General features: G+C 41.2%; 1 non-coding gene across 1 annotated transcript; it reads left to right on the forward strand.

The window, feature by feature from the left end:
- The first annotated feature begins 17434 nt into the window (after window positions 1-17434).
- LOC118908512 (small nucleolar RNA SNORD93) lies at window positions 17435-17508 on the forward strand. Its single transcript, XR_005023218.1, has one exon. It is a non-coding gene; the product is annotated as a small nucleolar RNA SNORD93 (small nucleolar RNA).
- The last annotated feature ends 355 nt before the right edge of the window (window positions 17509-17863 follow it).

Raw genomic sequence — 17863 nt, forward strand, 5'->3', positions numbered from 1 at the left:
ATTTAAATATGATGGTGGGATTAAATAATTCCCAGACAAACAAAAGCTGAGGGAATTCACTTCCCACAAACCACCTCTACAGGACATCTTACAGGGACTACTCTAGATGGGAGCACTCCTAGAAAGAGCACAGCACAAAACACCCAACATATGAAGAATCGAGGAGGAAAAAGAAGGGAGAGAAGAAAAGAATCTCTAGACAGTGTATATAACAGCTCAATAAGTGAGCTAAGTTAGGCAGTAAGATACTAAAGAGGCTAACCTTGAACCTTTGGTAACCACGAATTTAAAGCCTGCAATGGCAATAAGTACATATCTTTCAATAGTCACCCTAAATGTTAATGGACTGAATGCACCAATCAAAAGACACAGAGTAATAGAATGGATAAAAAAGCAAGACCCATCTATATGCTGCTTACAAGAAACTCACCTCAAACCCAAAGACATGTACAGACTAAAAGTCAAGGGATGGAAAAACATATTTCAGGCAAACAACAGCGAGAAGAAAGCAGGGGTTGCAGTACTAATATCAGACAAAATAGAATTCAAAACAAAGAAAGTAACAAGAGATAAAGAAGGACACTACATAATGATAAAGGGCTCAGTCCAACAAGAGGATGTAACCATTCTAAATATATATGCACCCAACAAAGGATCACCAGCATATGTGAAACAAGTACTAACAGAACTAAAGGGGGAAATAGACTGCAATGCATTCATTCTAGGAGACTTCAACACACCACTCACCCCAAAGGATAGATCCACCGGGCAGAAAATAAGTAACGACACAGAAGCACTGAACAACACAGTCGAGCATATGGACCTAATAGACATCTATAGAACTCTACATTCAAAAGCAACAGGATACACATTCTCCTCAAGTGCACATGGAACATTCTCCAGAATAGACCACATACTAGGCCACAAAAAGAGCCTCAGTAAATTCAAAAAGATTGAAATCCTACCAACCAACTTTTCAGACCACAAAGGCATAAAACTAGAAATACACAGTACAAAGAAAGCAAAAAGGCTCACAAACACATGGAGGTTTAACAACACGCTCCTAAATAATCAATGGAGCAATGACCAAATTAAAATGGAGATTCAGCAATATATGGAAACAAATGACAACAACAACACTAAGCCCCAACTTCTGCGGGACACAGCAAAAGCAGTCTTAAGAGGAAAGTATATAGCAATCCAAGCATATTTTAAAAAGGAAGAGCAATCCCAAATGAATGGTCTAATGTCACAATTATCGAAATTGGAAAAAAGAAGAACAAATGAGACCTAAGGTCAGCAGAAGGAGGGACATAAGAAAGATCAGAGAAGAAATAAATAAAATTGAGAAGAATAAAACAATAGCAAAAATCAATGAAACCAAGAGCTGGTTCTTTGAGAAAATAAAAAAAAATAGATAAGCCTCTAGCCAGACTTATTAAGAGGAAAGGAGAGTCAACATAAATCAACAGTATCAGAAATGAGAAAGGAAAAATCACGACGGACCCCACAGAAATACAAAGAATTATTAGAAAATACTATGAAAACCTATATGCTAACAAGTTGGGAAACCTAGCAGAAATGGACAACTTCCTAGAAAAATACAACCTTCCAAGACTGACTCAGAAAGAAACAGAAATCTAAACAGACCAATTACCAGCAACGAAATTGAAGCAGTAATCAAAAAACTACCAAAGAACAAAACCCCCAGGCCAGATGGATTTGCCTCGGAATTTTATCAGACATACAGGGAAGAAATAATACCCATTCTCCTTAAAGTTTTCGAAAAAATAGAGGAGGAGGGGATACTCCCAAACTCATTCTATGAAGCTAACATCACCCTAATACCAAAACCAGGCAAAGACTCCACCAAAAAAAAAAACTACAGACCAATATCCCTGATGAACGTAGATGCAAAAATACTCAACAAAATATTAGCAAACCGAATTCAAAAATACATCAAAAGGATCATACACCATGACGAAGTGGGATTCGTCCCAGGGATGCAAGGATGGTACAACATTCGAAAGTCCATCAACATCATCCACCACATCAACAAAAAGAAAGACAAAAACCACATGATCATACCCATAGATGCTGAAAAAGCATTTGACAAAGTTCAACATCCGTTCATGATAAAAACTCTCAGCAAAATGGGAATAGAGGGCAAGTACCTCAACATAATAAAGGCCATCTATGAAAAACCCAGAGCTAACATTATATTGAACAGTGAGAAGCTGAAAGCATTTCCTCTGAGATCAGGAACTAGACAGGGATGCCCACTCTCCCCACTGTTATTTAACATAGTACTGGAGGTCCTAGTCACGGCAATCAGACAAAACAAAAACATACAAGGAATGCAGATTGATAAAGAAGAAGCTAAACTGTCACTATTTGCAGATGACATGATATTGTACATAAAAAACCCTAAAGACTCCACCCCAAAACTACTAGAACTGATATCGGAATACAGCAAAGTTGCAGGATACAAAATCAACACACAGAAATCTGTGGCTTTCCTATACACTAACAATCAACCAACAGAAAGAGAAATCAGGAAAACAACTCCATTCACAATTGCATCAGAAAAAATGAAATACCTAGGAATAAACCTAACCAAAGAAGTGAAAGACTTATACTCTGAAAACTACAAGTCACTCTTAAGAGAAATTAAAGGGGACACTAACAGATGGAAACTCATCCCATGCTCGTGGCTAGGAAGAATTAATATCGTCAAAATGGCCATCCTGCCCAAAGCAATATACAGATTTGATGCAATCCCTATGAAACTACCAGCAACATTCTTCAATGAACTGGAACAAAGAATTCAAAAATTCATATGGAAACACCAAAGACCCCGAATAGCCAAAGCAATCCTGAGAAAGAAGAATAAAGTAGGGGGGATCTCACTCCCCAACTTCAAGCTCTACTATAAAGCCATAGTAATCAAGACAATTTGGTACTGGCACAAGAACAGAGCCACAGACCAATGGAACAGACTAGAGAATCCAGACATTAACCCAGACATATATGGTCAATTAATATTTGATAAAGGAGCCATGGACATACAATGGCGAAATGACAGTCTCTTCAAAAGATGGAGCTGGCAAAACTGGACAGCTACATGTAGGAGAATGAAACTGGACCATTGTCTAACCCCATATACAAAAGTAAACTCAAAATGGATCAAAGACCTGAATGTAAGTCATGAAACCATTAAACTCTTGGAAGAAAACATAGGCAAAAACCTCTTAGACATAAACATGAGTGACCTCTTCTTGAATATATCTCCCTGGGCCAGGAAAACAACAGCAAAAATGAACAAGTGGGACTATATTAAGCTGAAAAGCTTCTGTACAGCAAAAGACACCATCAATAGAACAAAAAGGAACCCTACAGTATTGGAGAATATATTTGAAAATGACACATCCGATAAAGGCTTGACATCCAGAATATATAAAGAGCTCACATGCCTCAACAAACAAAAAACAAATAACCCAATTAAAAAATGGGCAGAGGAACTGAACAGACAGTTCTCCAAAACAGAAATACAGATGGCCAACAGACACATGAAAAGATGCTCCACATCGCTAGTTATCAGAGAAATGCAAATTAAAACTACAATGAGGTATCACCTCACACCAGTAAGGATGGCTGCCATCCAAAAGACAAACAACAACAAATGTTGGCGAGGCTGTGGAGAAAGGGGAACCCTCCTACACTGCTGGTGGGAATGTAAGTTAGTTCAACCATTGTGGAAAGCAGTATGGAGGTACATCAAAATGCTCAAAACAGACTTACCATTTGACCCAGTAATTGCACTCCTAGGAATTTACCCTAAGAATGCAGCAATCAAGTTTGAGAAAGACCAATGCACCTCTATGTTTATCGCAGCACTATTTACAATAGCCAAGAATTGGAAGCAACCTAACTGTCCATCGATAGATGAATGGATAAAGAAGATGTGGTACATATACACAATGGAATACTACTAAGCCATAAGAAAAAGGCAAATCCAACCATTTGCAGCAACATGGATGGAGCTGGAGGGTATTATGCTCAGTGAAACAAGCCAAGTGGAGAAAGAGAAATACCAAATGATTTCACTCATCTGTGGAATATAAGATATGAACAAAGGAAAAACTGAAGGAACAAAACAGCAGCAGAATCACAGAACTCAAGAATGGACTAACAGGTACCAAAGGGAAAGGGACTGGGGAGGATGGGTGGGTAGGGAAGGATAAGGGGGGGAGAAAAAGGGGGGTATTAAGATTAGCATACATGGGGTGTGGGAGAAAGGGGAGGGCTGTACAACACAGAGAAGGCAAGTAATGATTCTACAACATTTTGCTATGCTGATGGACAGTGACTGTAAAGGCGTTTATAGGGGGGACCTGGTATAGGGGAAAGTGTAGTAAACTTAATATTCGTCATGTAAGTGTAGATTAATGATACAAAAAAAAAGGCAGTTCCTGTGTTTTGACCTCCAATGAGTTCTACACAAGGGTATAAAGGGCATATAAAAGTGTAGGCAAATGTCCTGTTTGTGTTTATACAGAGGATCAAAGCCTAATTTGGCTACCCCAAAAATCAACTAAGATACGATATGAAAAAGAACTTCCAACATCAGCACTCTCTGGAAGATTCATGCCAGATGATCATTAAAAAACCCCAACAAAGATCCACGCACTGCTACAGCTGTAGATGCACTCATACCACCAGCTCCTGGACTTGCCCTGGGAATGAAGAAGGAGATATCTAAACTGGCCTGTGCATACAGTAAAACAACAAATTTGACTGGATCATTACTGTTGGAACTCAATCAAGAATTAGGAGAAGTGCAAATTGTAACACTCCAAAATCTTACAACTACAGGCTATTTACTGTTAAAAGAACATATGGGATGTGAACAGTCCCCAGGAAAGGGTTGTTTTAATTTGTCTGATTTCTCTCAGACTGTTCAAGTTCAGCTGGACAATATCCACCATATCATAGATAAGTTTTCACAAATGCCTAAGGTGCCTAACTGGTTTTCTTGGTTTCACTGGAGATGGCTGGTAATTACAGGTATGCTTTGGTTATGTAACTATACTCCTATTATGTTAATGTGTGTGCGCAATTTAAGTAGTGGCTTAAAACCTATACATGCTGAAGTTACTCTACAAGAAGATATGTCAAAGAAATAATCAATCTTCCCAGGTTTTCTTCTGCCTGCTACTTCTATAGCTTTTCTTCTTTCTTCCTAATTACAACCCTTAAATAGAATTCGTGCCTCATATCAAATTTACCGAGTATCATAATTCTTCCAAGTGGTAAAGATACCTCAAGACAAATGCTGGGCATAGAAGCTACAGGGCATAAATATGCAAAGAAATAAAAAGCTAACCATTTCAAACAATAAGGCTTCTCTCTCACTTACCAACTTTACATTTCCCTGAATGGCCCCGGAAGATGACTGGTTAGCCAGAGACGGGTAAGATTCCTCAAGGGAGGAACAACCTAAGACAGGCACAGTCGCAGGGGGGTCATTAGGTGAGAAATTGGGGATCAACAGAGGTGAGCCTTAGAACCTCACCCCCCCATTCTGAGAGAAATCTTCTGCATCCGTGGATGTTTTATTGCCCTTGTCTAGCTTGGATTAACACATAGTCTACAGGCACACACCTGATCATCTACATTTGCTCTCTTACAACACTAAACTATGTTTTCTACCTTTATCTTGTATCTACCTACCACTTCAGCATTTTATTAAAAATAATAATAATAAAGAGAGAAATGTGGTATCCACATATAAATCAAGTATAAAAATCAAATGAGTATTCATATTTGAACTGACTGTTTATAGTTCATAATGCATGAGCAAAACCGAAGGTTTCTGTGATGGCTGCCCTTGTACTGTTCACCATGTAAGAACTTATTCACTATGTAAGAATTTGTTCTCCATGTAAGAACTTGTTTGTTATGCCTCAGAAGATTGGAGACTGACGAAAATTAGGCTTGGGGTGGATTAATGATTGTGCATTGAGCATTGACTCCCCTATACAGAATTTTATTGTTGTTAACAACCATTTGATCAATAAATATGAGAGATGCCCTCACAAAAAAAAAAAAAAGTATACACTTCCAATGGTAAAATAATAAGTAACCGGGATGTAATGAATATAGTCAAGATATTGTAACAGCTTGGTATGGTGATAGCTGGTACCTAGAATTGTCATGTATATGAATGTTGAATCACTATGCTGTACACCTGAAACTAATGTAATGTAATACTGTGTGTCAACTACCCTTCAATAAAAAAATAATTATCTAAAAAAAAAAAACGTTGAATCACTGTTGTACACCTGAAACTAATATAATACTGTGTGTCAACTACCCTTCAATAAAAAATAATTATCTACAAAAAAATAAATAAATAAAAATAAAAATAAAAAAATAACAGCAAATACTTCCACGGCGCTTTCCACATTCAGGCCCTCTTCTAAACCCTTTCCACACAGTAGTTCATTTTGTCTTTATCATATCCCATACAGTAGGTACTATGATTACCCCCATTTTACAAATAAGGAAACTGAGGCATAGGCAGGCCAGGTAATTTGTCCAAGTGTGCACAGCTATTAATTACCAGAACAAAGACTTGAACCCAGGAAGCTGAATTTTAAAAGCCACATTTTAATGCCTATGTATTGCTATGAATGTGGGCATGGAGATGGAGATGGAGATACAGAGATAGAGAAGGATGTAACTATCCACCTTCCCAGAGGACAGAAGACCCTTACATAAATAATGCCAAAATGCCCTACCAGGGGAAGCCAACTGACAGACAGCTAGATAGCTAGATAAATAGATGAGTACTAGAAAGAATGCAGGGTAAAGAAAGAGAAAGCAGTGGAGGATGATGGGGGTCGGGGTAAGGGGAGATTTTTTGGATAGGATGGCCAGGACCGGAGCTGTTCAGGGCAGAGTCCCCCGGTCTGTCCATACCAAGAGCCTGTCTCCCCTCCTGTGCTGTAAGCACCTCCCCACATACATTCACCAGATGCCACAGAGGGGAGACGGGAAGTGAAGCAGAAACCTGCAAGACTTGGCCTTTTACAGAAATAACTGATGATTTACCTCAAAAGCCTGTTTAAATTAGTGAATCTAAATAAGTTTACTTATCTAAGATGTAAAGCCCTGTAGGCTCTTGTGCCCTATCTAGCAGAACATGGGCTCTTAAGGCAGAACAGATCAGCAAAGGAAAAACTATAGAATAATTGCTCCCAATATAGCGTCTGTGAAGCCATCGCCTCAACCGGAAGGCCACCTTTGGCAAGCAGAGGAGAAAGGACACAGGATGGTCACAGGAGAAGCCAAAGTGGCTCCATTGCTTTCCTTCAAGAGGAACAGTCATAGTTGCACAGATGTTTAGTCACTTCAAGGGTTAAAAATGAAACACAATGTTATGTATAGTACATCTCTGGAAAGAACAAAAGGATTATTCATTGTTTCATTATAATTTCTCCAAAGCTTAAAGCAAGATTTAAGAGAAGCCATTTGTGGTATTACTGCATTCAATTACCCTGCATAAATTTGGCTGGGCCTGGCAGCTATTTCCAGGCTTCCAGATTGGGTCATAAAAATGCATTAATCAGAAAGGACAATGCAATCAAGTGGCTTCACATGTTTATCATTTCTAGGAAAGGCATTTATTAGCAACTGCCTACATGAGGTTCAGGTAGCCTGGGTTTTATATACAGAGATTAAGTAGTCACAGTCTATACCCTCTTAAAATTTAAACTTGGCATTGTTAATTTGAACAATCACAAAAATGTACAACCGAGCAAAGCTCATTTGCAATTATCCTCCATCACATATGCCCACTCTAAGCTCCAGCCATAGACAGGTTCTTTCTCATGTTCTCAGGAATTCTGTACATCTGTTCTCACTATTGAAAACTCCATTCAGATTACAGTAAAAACATGGAACATGGTGCGGGGGCTACATTCTTCTAGGACTGAAAAGTGGGAAAATGGCTTTCTTGTGCAAAAGGAAGAGGCTCACACTACTGGGTGCCTAGACAATTTCTATTACTCTGCCACTTCTTTTCTATAAAGGCACTGCACTTTTGTTCAGAACCATAATGTGCCTTTTTTTAAAAAATGCGTTTCCCACTATCCTTTGCTGCTAAAGAAGGGCACATGACACAGTCTGGCCAATAAGATGTAAGTGGAAATCACCATATGGGGCTTCTGAAAAGGTATTTTTTAAAAGACCTACCTCAGTTGGCACTTGGCCTTCACTCTTCCCTGTCTTCTTGCCTGGAATGCAGATGAGATGCTAGATGGGCAAACTGCCATCTTGTGAGCATGAGGAGTCAATCAGAAAGGCTAAAGCTACGTTTTAAGGATGACTGAGCAGAAAGATAAAAGAAACTAGGTCTCTTTGCACTAGTTCTGAATTGTTATGTGAGAAAAATAAAATCACTATTTAGTGAAGACTGAGTATATTTATGTAGCATATGCAGCCAAGTACAATCCCTGATGGATTCCAAGAACTACACAGGTGAAGCTGTGTAAGTTAGGTGGCCGCTGTGATTGGAGCTCACTTTTTGACAGTATTTTCTTCCTTTTGAGCACTCATAGTTGTCTGAGGAATTTAGAGCAATGTGAGCCCAGGGGATTTTCCCTCAGTTCCATCATGGGCATTTAAGAACCAGTTAGTGAGGGTCTAAGATAGGCATGACACAGTGCTGGGTGCTGTGGGTATAAGTCTCACACTCAGAGTACTGATGCTCTATTCAGGGGAGAGGAAAAGGAACAAACAGGAAAAGGAGATGAATGTGCTATGAAGAAAAAAGCAAAGTAAAGGGGAAATGCATTCCGTGGCTTAGGAGGTGTGCTGGCACTTCCCACAGTGGTCAGACAAGGCCTCGCTTCTAGGGTGGTATGTGAGGGGGTCAAGACTGCCCTGACCAAATGCCACAGACTGGGTGACTGATAGAAGAGAAATTAATTTTCTTACAGTTCTGGAGGGTCCAAGTCAAAGATTAACGTGCCATCAACACTGGTTTCTGGTAAGGCCTCTCTTCCTGTCTTGTAGTGTCTTCCTGCTGTGTCCTCAGATGGACTTGCCTCTGTTCAAACGCAGGGTTGGGGTAAGAAAGAGAAAGATCTCTCTGGTGTCTTTCTCTGTATAATCGCACACAGTCCTGTTGGACTAGGGTCCCATCTTCATGACCTCACTTAACGCTACCCCCTAAATGCCCCATCTCCAAATATAATCTCACTGGGGGTTTGGGCTGCAACAAAAGAATTTTAGGGAACAAAATTCAGCCCTGACAAGTAGCTTATGAACCTGAAGGAAGAGAGAGTGAAAGCCAAAATGGAAGCTGGAGGAAGAGCACTTTAAGCAGAGGAAGAGCAAGTGTTAAGGCCCTGCAGCAGGAGTATGTTTGGCATGTTGGAGGAGCAGCAAGAAAAGGCCAAGAGCTGGAGCAAATGAGCAAGGGGAAGGTTGTCAGGAAGTGGGACAGATAAGAAATGGAGGCCACACTATCTACAGCCTTGTAGGCCATTGAAAGGACTTTGCCTTAGTACAGTACAGTGAAGACACATAATGACTCTATAGCATCTTACTATGCTGATAGACAGTGACTGCAATTTGTGTGTGGGGGTGGGGGGGTGAGGACTTGATAACAGGGGTGAATGTTGAAACCACAATGTTGTTCGTGTGAAACCTTCATAAGACTGCATATCAATGATACCTTAATTAAAAAAAAGAAAGAAAGAATGGACTTTGCCTTTACACTCAGAAAAGAGAGGCCATTCAAGAGTTCTAAGCAGAGGAGCAACATGATCTTATTTATGTTTTACAGAGCTCACTCTGGTTGTTGCATGGAGAATGGACTGTATTGCAAAGATGGAAGCAAAATATCAGCTGGAAGCTGTTTAAATAATGAGGAGAGAGAAAATGGAACCTTGGACTAGGGTGGTTGAGAAGTGGTCAGATTTGAGATTCAAAGACAAAACTGATTGGCTGCTAATCATGGATGTGAGGTGTAAGTGAAGGAGAGAAGTCTGGGATGCCTCCAAAGTTTTTGCCATAGCATTTGAAGAATGAAATTGCTACTTACTAAAATGTGGTAAATGGTGGGAAGATCAGTTTTGAGGGGTGAAAAGCCAAGAATTCATTTCTTTATAAGTTAATTGCAACATGCCTTTTAGAACCCAAGTGCACACATTGAATGGGCAGTTGGACATATGAGACTGCAAGTCAGGGAATGGTCTAGGCCTGTGGCAGAAATTTAAGAGTCAAAAAATAAAAAGGGAATTTAAAACTGTACATCTAGACAAAGTCATCACCTGGATAGAAACAGATCAGGGACAGTTGATAACTGAAGACTGAGCCCCAAGGATTCCACGGAGTTAAGGTAGGCAAAATGAAAAGGATCCAGTAATGGAGACTGAGAAGCAGCAGCCATGAGGTTGGGAAAACGAAATAAGAAAGTGTGGTGAGCTAGAAGCCCAATGGAAGTGTTTCAAGAAGAAGGAGGGTGATCACACTTGCAACTGATGGGACAACTAAGGTAAAGCCTAAAATCATTGTGGATCTTGAAAAGAGCTGTTTCCATGGTGTATTAGTTCTCTATTGCTGTCTACCAAATTGCCCAAACTTAGCAGTTTAAAGTAATACACATTTATTATCTCACAGGTTCAGTGGGTCAGGAATCTGGGGGTGGTTTAGGTGGGTGCCTATGGCTCTTGGTCTCCTTCAAGGCTACAATTAAGGGCTGGAGTCTTCTCAAGGCTTGACAAGGTAGGATTGACTTCCAAGCTTGCTCGTGTGGCCACTGGCAGGCCTCAGATCCTTGCTGGCTATTGGCATAAGACATTGACTCCTTGCCAAGGGCATCTCTCCAGGGACAACTCACAACAGGGCAGCCTGCTTCTCCTACAGCAAGAAGTCTCAGAGAGAGAAGAGAAGAGGGAACAACCCTGGTCACTTCAGGGCTCTGTAGCATAATCTCTGAAGTAACAACGCATCACTTTTTTAAAAGACTTCTTTTCAGAGAAGTTTTAGATTCACAGAAAAATTTAACAATAAGTAGAAAGCTCATATACCTCACTATACCCACAGCCTCCCCCACTACCAACTTTTCCCACCAGTGTGGAACTTTTGTTACAATTGTTACAATTTCATTGATGCATCATAATCAACCAAACTCCATAGTTCACATTAGGGTTCACTCTGGGTTTTGACAAATGAATAACAACATGCATCCACTTTTAGAATATTAAACAGAATAGTTTCACCGCCCTAAAAACCATTGATCTTTAGACTGCTTCCCTAGTTTTCCCTTTTCCAAAATGTCATACAGCTGGAATCACTCTGTAAGTAAACTTTTCAGATTGGCTTCTTTCACTTAAAAATATGCATTTAAGTTTCCTCCATGTCTTTTCATGATTTGATAGCTCATTTCCTTTTAGCATGGAATAAAATTCCATCATTCAGATATACCGCAATTTATTTATCCATTCACTTGTTAAGGACAACTTGGTTGCTTCCAAACTCTGGCAATTATGAATAAAGCTTTAATAAACATCCGTGTGCAGGTTTTTGTGTGAGTGTAAGTTTTTAACTCCTTCAGCTAAATAACAAGAAGCATAATTGCTGGATCATATGGTAAGAGTATGTTTAGTTTTGCAAGGACCTGCCAAACTGGCTTGCGAAGTGGCTGTACAATTTTGCATTCCCACAGCAATGGAAGAGAGTTTCTATTGCTCTACACCTTTGTCAGTACGTAGTATTGTCAGTGTTTTGGAATTTAAGCATTTTAATACATATGTAATGGCATCTCAATGCTGTTTCAATTTATAATTCCCTAATGACATTTGATGTGGAGCATGTTTTCATATGCCATCCGTAACTTTCGCTGTATTGGTTGAGCCCACAGTAAAGGGGAGGAGATTACATAAGGGCATGAATACCATAAAATGGAGCCACTGGTAACCATCCCTAACATAATTAGATTCAGAAAAGAGTGAAGGTGAGGAACTAGAGACAAATATAGACAATGCTTTAGAGTTTTGCTATAAAAAGAAACAAAGAAATGAGAGGGTAGTTGCAGAAAGATATGGAGTCAAAATATGTTTTTATTTTACAACAAACCAGATCATTCTTATCAATAAAGATGATATATTTGATATATATCAAATATGCAATTTAATAGGTTCCTGTTTTATACCTTTTTTCATGTATCTCCTAGAAATATTGTGAACAGCAGTGCTCCAGGTTTGTAAATAATAAACCTGAGAGGTGATTTTTTTAAATAGTCTGTTTTGTATCCATGCAGGGTCAGAAACAAGCACATTGGTATCCCAGGGCTTCCAGGACACTTACCTCTATGCCCTGTAATTTCAGAAATCAGCCACACAAGTTTATTTAGGCAGATAAAGCCAACAGGCCTCAGTCAGGGCATGCATTCTCTCTTGGCTTGAAAACAAGCCTACAGCTGCTTGGAAAAGGCAGGCTTCCGGGCAGAGACAGCAGGTGGCAAATGGCCCAATGATACCAATTAAAATGTTACCCAACTGGAGTGATCATTTAAATCATAAATAATGTCCACAGTTTATCTTCAGACTCAACACCATAACAACATGATAAGATGAGCACTAAACACAGAGGAAAAAGTAAATGAAGAGCAAATTAATTTGTGAAAGCAAATGTCCGAGATTCATGTCTGATGTTAGTCCATTGAGAACAAGTGAGTCTTAGGATTTCCTGGGAAAGAGGACCAGGTCCCTGGAGGGTTGGGGAGGGTGACAAATAATGTGCTTTCTTCCCCTTCCATATTCTGAACCAACTCAGACTGAAAAGAAATTAAAGTGTTAGCTTTACTATGATAAACTCATGCCATCAGAGCTGAGTTCATTCTACTTGCCATCCCAGCAGAGACCTTGGGTGACCATTGCCTTATATTGTTCCTGGGCAGGGAGGGAAGTAGAACATGAGCCCTCACAGCTTACAGCTTTCAAACGGATTTGCTCTTTGGATGTCACCTGCCATGACATACGTGGGGGCCAAAAATTTTAAGTGAGTAAAATTCAGATCATGTTATTAAAAGGTTAATGAGAAATACTATCTTTCATTCGGTTTGGACTATTGAAAAGCACACAGATAAAGGCAGTGGCACTTATAATATACCCAATTGACTGTACACTGAACCAAGAAACCCTTCGTGGCTTCCAGGGAGTCACTTCTTACTCCATCTTTCTTCCCATCCCATCAAAGAAGATCAAAATCTTAGCCTGTTTCACTGAGAACAGGTAGAGGATGGTAGAGGATGAAAGCCAACAAGCCTACCCAGGTTTGCGTGCTCTCAAAATTCATTTTAGCACAGGATTTTATTGAAATTCTTTCCTTTTCTGGAAGGGAATGAGAGAGTGGGCATTATCCAGCAGAAGTTCCTCCACAGGGAAACATGGGCAGTTCAGGGGGTCAATTATCCCCTCCAGTAGCAGTAAAACTAGCCCAAGAAGTGCCAGCCACCTCCCAAGGCCTCAGGATGCCAGGGCCAGTAGCTCATGGCCTGTGTGATGGCAAATACACACCAAGAAAGGACATCCAGCAGGTTTTATCATGCACTCACAGTGCACCAAGCCTTAAGCCATGTACTGGAAATGCAGGGGTACATTCACATGCAAGGCGACCCAGAAAAACTACTGCCTGAGATAAGACCCCACAACCATCACTATAGGAGCCTTGAAGACCTTTATGGTTTGAATACCCAACTCTTTGGAGGATAAGTAGCCATCCTCTTTCCCTGGGATCATTTTCCTCTTACCCTAATATATTCCAGGCACTGTGTTGAATTCTGGGCATCTAGTAGAGAAGGACACAGTCCTTGTGGAGCTTACATTCTATCATCATGACAACTCTGCTTTTGGAGAACACCCTAGGTATTCTGCTCTACTCCACCAGAGAATATTCTGGATGATCTGTAAGTCCCTTCTACTCTATGCTTCTTTAACTCTCTTGGCCTCTTTGATATTTTCCTCTCCGATATTTTTTTTTAAAGAATTCACCTGAATAGTTAGGCCCATCCAGGATAATCTCCATCTGATGAATTTAAACGTTAACAGATTAGAAAGTTTAATTACATCTGCAAATACCCTTCCCCTTTGCCATATTCTACTGATTAGGAAGGAATTGTATCAAGATATGACTAGAGGGGACAGGAATCACGAGGGCCATCTTAAGAATTTTGCCTACTATACATCCTAAACCAGAACTACCCACTTAAGCTGCTCCCAGTTTCCTGACTCTTGTAAGACACGAAACATTTGTTGTATTAAGTTGTTAAGTTTGGGGATATTTTGTTACATAGCAGAAGATAACTAATACAGTGAGGTTACGCTTGTATCAATTACACTCAAGAAAAAGATATACAATACCATCCCTCTTGTCTTCTTAGTCCAGAAAGCCCAGTTCTGCTGAAAGTAGATGTTGAAAGAGTACTATATTAAGTACAGCTATAGTCTTTGCATTTCACATGAGTACGTTACAGACAAAATGGTATGAACTACAAATTACAGAATATAATCCCAATACTCAAAGATTAATTTCAGAAACTGATACAGAATCAGCAATAATTCTTACACCAGAGCTGTCCTTTTATTTTCCTCTCCTACATCTAATGTGACGTCAGGTTCCTGCTGATGGTGCTAGACTCAGCATAGGTGCTCCCTCCTCCAGGAAGCCTTCTTGCCCCCTTAAGCATGCTGGGCTCCATGGTTTGGTGCTGGGTGCTCCACCGTGTGGACTTCGTCAGCGGGCGAAACTTACTTTATGTTCTTTCAGGCCAGGGGCAGTTTCTCACTCAACTTCACACCCCTGCCCCAGAACCAATCACAGAGCCTGGCACAGAATCAGCATTCAGTAAATATTCGTTGCACTAAACAGCTCCTTCAACCAAAATGATCTCAAGTGCTCCAGTTTCCCGGAAGCCCCAAATCTCAAAATTCCAAGGATAGATTAAAAATAAAACTAAATGTAAGAGCAAGGCTGGGGACTGCGGGTCCTGTCCATCCGTACTTCCGAGCCTTAAGAACACTCCAGGGTAAGGCATACTTAGGGGACTGAGTTAGGGAGGGGTGTGTGGGCGTGTGTGACAGGATACTTAACATTACTTGAGAGCCAGGAGCTTCATCGAACCTGCAGCGAGATAAATGGACACCATACTCAGGGCAGAGTTTGGGGCAGACGTTCCGGAGTCTGCAGGCTGGGAGAAATACCCGGGCCGCCTTCCGCCCCACTTTCCCCACGTTGCCGGCAGGGGGCGCGCGGGGGCCTCCGGGCGCCTGTGGCGAGGCCGGGTGGGGTTGGGCGGGGTCTGGGCCGGGAGGGTCGCTTGGGCCGCTTTTTGGTTGGCTACCTCCGGGCGCCGACAGGCCCCTTTTAGACTTGCTCTTTCCAGCGCTCTCCCTTTTCGGCTTCGGCGCGCGACTCGGTAAGTAGCGTACGACAGGCTAGACGCCGGAGCCAGCCACGTGTCTTGGAGTCCCTCCGGTGGCACTTCCCCTGCGCGCGCGTCCTGGTCCCCGTGCCCGTCCCAGGTGGGCGGCCGGGACCCGGGGTTGGCCTCGGCTCGGCGCCCCCCGGGGGGAGGCTCCTTTTCGGGGGACATCCTCGTGGCGCCTGGGCCCCACCTTTCCCCAGTGGCCGGCGTGTCTGGTACTTCTCGTGCCTGTGGCCCTAACGCTCCAGGGATCCGGGCATAAGGAGCTTCAAGCTACTTTTTCAATGAAAAGGTAACATTACGAGAATCCAGCTGACCCGGAGCGGAGGCGCCGGGCGTGGGGCGGTGTCGGGTTCTCGCGCACTCGGTCTCCCCGCCCCTGCGCTGTGCTTCTGATGATCCCTACGTAGCCAGTTCACTAAGTGAATGAGATCATGGATCCCAAACGCCTTAAAGTTCCCGTGCAGAGCAGTCTTAAGTCCGCTGTTAGCAACAAATGGAGGTAATTCCGCCCACACAGCTACTCCGCCGCCGCAAATGCCTTTCGGTTGCCACTTTGCACGGTGGCTGGGGCTTTTTTTAAAGGTCTGAGGGTGAGTCTTGCGAGAACAGGAAAGTCCTGTGAGCCTTAATGAGGGAGCCTACAATGTTCTTCTCCAGATTCACCTTTTCAGGAGTAATCAGTATGTGGTACAGCATAGGACCCTCTTCCCACGTTTTCAGGGAGTCAGGGTCGCTATGGTTTTCTGTCCTGGGAGAAAATCTGAACCACTGAGGTTCTGACTTGTGTCCATCAAGACAGAGAAACATGCAAACCTGCCCTAGAGAAAGTTTGTCTCAAGGAAGTGTTCCGAAATTGCTGTTTCTCAAGCATCAGTGAGCATTTCAAGTGTAGTGGTACACATTGCTGTAGAAAGGGTTATTCTCCAAGCTTAGTAAAATCTGTAAAAATCTAAATCTAGAGATGAATGGACGAAGGATGGAAACATTGTTAGGTACCACTTAGTAATCTTTTGAAATACGAGGCTTGTGGCGTCTACGTGTCTGCCTCAGAGTTGTGAAAGACCCTTTGATTTGGATGCCAAACAGGACATCAGTTTCATCAGGCTTTTTAAAAGTGTGAATAATGTAGTGTTGCAGGTTGTGTTCTAGGCACATCTTTTTCAGCCATATATATGGGCAGTAAGCACATGGACTATTTTTCCTTCCCCAAATACCTCAATCCCTGGTGAACAACACCTGCCACAGAGGAACATGGTCAGGCTTTGTTCTACAGTAGCTTTAGGTGTTGGCGATTCTTATTGAGCCAGAGTTATAAATGCATGCCAGAGAGTAAGACATGAGCAGAGCCAGCCAGGCAGCATGTTGGAGCAGCAGCTTGAGCCAGTTCTATTTAAGGATTGTGGAAACTGAGCAAGTGCTGAGGAAGTCTCTCAACTGGCTGGCTCTGCCTCCTGCCTTTGGGTAAACAAGATTCAGGCTTCATTTGGCTTTTAATCTCTTAAAGTTTTGTTTCAGTTTTTCCTAGGTAGATACTGTTGCCAGTAATGTTTGTTTTTTCTAAAATTGATACTATTCTGTGTCAATGTAAAAAAGATAAGGTTGAAAAGCTGAGATTTCAGTCAATGGATTACCAAAGTATATAGGAACTTAATTCATTATTTATTTTACTCCTGGCTGGAAATTACAGGAGATTCCCAAGTGGTGGGTAATTTGGAGCATGTAACCTTATACAGGACTTCTTCCTCAAAGGTAGCTAATAGCTGCAATAACACTTTCTATTTAATAAAAGTATTAAAACCTACCACATGATATTAACATTGTTCTTCTAACTTTTTGACCAGGCTCAGTCCAGTTCAAGATGCTGATGAACTTAAGGTATGAATCAAATGGAGAAAATTTGGCTCGAGTTATTACATAGCTGAAGAGAAATCTTGGCCAAGGATGAGAACTCTAATCTGACTGGATATGCTTCTGCTCTGATGGGTTAAAGGATTTACCTGAGGCCAAGTTGATAGGCAGGAATTTATTTAGTGCAGTCACATCTCCCCATTAAAAAGTATGTTTTAAATAAAAAGCCTTTAGTAAATAGGTAATACATTATTATGCCAAGAAAATGGTTATTTTAGAGAAAAAAATGGATTTTTAAGTGATTGTATCTAATCTTTTGAAATGTTTATCTTTTCTATTCATGGCCATTTTGAGTTTATCTTCAAGAAGGTTAAAGTGAATTGTTAGCATTAGTGAAGATGGGATTTTGAATTTTTTTTTTTCATTTTTATGTCAGACCATTACTATGTCTGAGCTGACAATGTGTAATATGTTGGGGAATTCTGTATACTTTCCTGCACAGCTTTTGCAATG

Source organism: Manis pentadactyla, chromosome 7 (assembly GCF_030020395.1).
Source record: "Manis pentadactyla isolate mManPen7 chromosome 7, mManPen7.hap1, whole genome shotgun sequence".
Lineage (NCBI taxonomy): Eukaryota > Metazoa > Chordata > Mammalia > Pholidota > Manidae > Manis > Manis pentadactyla.